The following is a 2262-nucleotide window of genomic DNA, read 5'->3' on the forward strand; positions in this document are numbered from 1 at the left end:
CGCGTCTCCATCTGATAACTCCATTTGCTCCTGGGCACGGATCCCGCGGGAGCCAGCACCTCCGGAGTTTGGTTCGGGTCACCCCGTTCCTTCCCTCCAGCGTTAAGGCACTAAAGGACAGCACTGCGCTGTGCTAGTGGCCGCCGGGGAGCCGTGGGAGTCCCTTCCCTCTGTGGAAAGCACAGGGCACACACGAGCTTTGCGTGCTGGGCATACCAGCGGGATTACACCGGATCCAGCCCAGGGAGCGCTCGTTCCTGGGAGCCAGCGGTGGACCGCGGCTGGCATCGGCACTGAGGCCACTCTGGAAAGCGAGTACACAGTGAACACTTGGTCCATTGAGTGAAGTCCTGACCCGAAAATACAGCAGTGTGTTTCCTTCAGTGTTAGAGTAACCTTTCAAATACGGTTAAATTTTAACAGATTTGAAAATAAAAATCCTAAGACGATCCACTGGTAGGACTGGTTGTATAAGGCACAGCAGGCAATAAGGCTGGCTGCTGGAGCTGTGGCCCACTTAGCCACCTACTTGGTATCCCGTGGGAGTACAGGTCTGTGCTTTGATTTCATAGCAAAAGATCAGGACTAAGTGGTCTTAACTCTGGCTGAAGCCAACGGGGCTCTTTCAAAAGCCTTGTGGTGGGGCTGTAACAGTCCTGAGGAAGTCACAGGGCAGCCCGCAGGTTGTTTTGTACTGTGGTGCTGTGGATCAGCTCAGCTCAAACCGCTTCTCCACTGCACTGCCTCTAAGGAAAACGGCCAGGGCTGTTCCTAATTAAAGGAAGCAGAACTGCCTGAAGAACCCACTGGGAAAAGGAAACTGTGCAAGAGAAGCAGGAAACTGAAGAATGGGGTGAGGGAATGGCAGTTCACATAAACATAATGAAAGTTCATTAGTTTTTAGACATTCATGTTGGGATAAACTCATCTTTCATAACCTCAGAGAACACGTGATTTACGGCTAGATTCAACATCCTCCAAAATCCTTGGAAATGTTTCCATTGACTTAAGTCATGTTGGATCAGGACCCTGTTTGTTAATGCTCTCAATCATTTTTGCTGCAATACACAGTGGCTTGGGAAGTTTGAGACATTTACAGTTGGTATGATTTTCTCAGCTCCATAAATTATATGTTTCATCAATTTTGGAATAAAATGGTCCTGATTAGTAGCAGACAAAAATACGGCCTACCATTTTCTTGCTGTACAATTAGATTTAAGTTATCCTCAAATAAATCCTCTAGTTTTTGGGGGTTTTGCGTCATCTGAGCAGGGCACAAATACAATTTGTTGGTTTTTTTCTGTTGATACTGAACATCTGATTAGAAAATTACCAATATTTTGGGTGATTGCTGCCTTTTATTCTGTGACCAGGAATATGCTCACACCCTGAGGGAAGAGGTTGTACAAGAAATATTTGAGTGTAGTTAAAATCACGTTCTGTTTTGCATCACTCTGACAACACAAAGCAAATTTAAGCCTGTCAGTGCACTACAAAGCAGCTGGAGCATACTGGCAATCTGGCTCATTATGGGTAAATCTCTTCTCTTTGTCCTATTTTTCCACATTTCTTATTACTAAGGCTGTTTGTATGGAAAGAGGATTTGTAGAAGAATTATTCCCCACCTGAAAACATGATCCTCTTTGTGACATTGTAATAACTTCTTCAGCCACCACACGTAATATCATAAACATGCACTGATGACTTCAGTTGGAAACTAGAGTAAAAGAGCTCTGAAGAGACTAGGTCTGTTTTCTTGGAATCATGGACCATAATCTTACAAATATTCTTGCACATGAATTATTATAAGCATATGTGTAGTCCTGTTAGACTCCCTGAATTTAAATTATCCCATGTGTAATTCCACCATAATCTATGGAATTAACGTGGCCCAATCAAACTTCTAAAACACATTTGAGCGTTCTGCTCAATGACTGAAGATGTTCAAGGAGGTGACTGGTGAGTCCTAACGGTGGGGGTGAGCCCAGCCATCTCTGAGGTAGGGGCATCGTCTCCTTCCTACCCATCTGATCCTGATAAAGGGCCTTGGTTTAATCAGCTAGCTCAGCTGAGGAGTGGGATGATTTCCCTAAAGGATAAAGGACATAGTTTGGGAGAGCTAAGCTGCATACAGGAAGATAATTTGCCAGGATGAGCTCCAAAGTGTGGTCCGTAAGGGAAGGAGGGAATGTGCTGCTGGGTGCTGTGCTTGGTCTGAGGGAATGGGGTTCTGAACTGGGGAGAACGGTGGTACCAGCCACG

This window comes from Serinus canaria, chromosome 8, assembly GCF_022539315.1.
Source record: "Serinus canaria isolate serCan28SL12 chromosome 8, serCan2020, whole genome shotgun sequence".
NCBI classification, from domain to species: Eukaryota; Metazoa; Chordata; class Aves; order Passeriformes; family Fringillidae; genus Serinus; species Serinus canaria.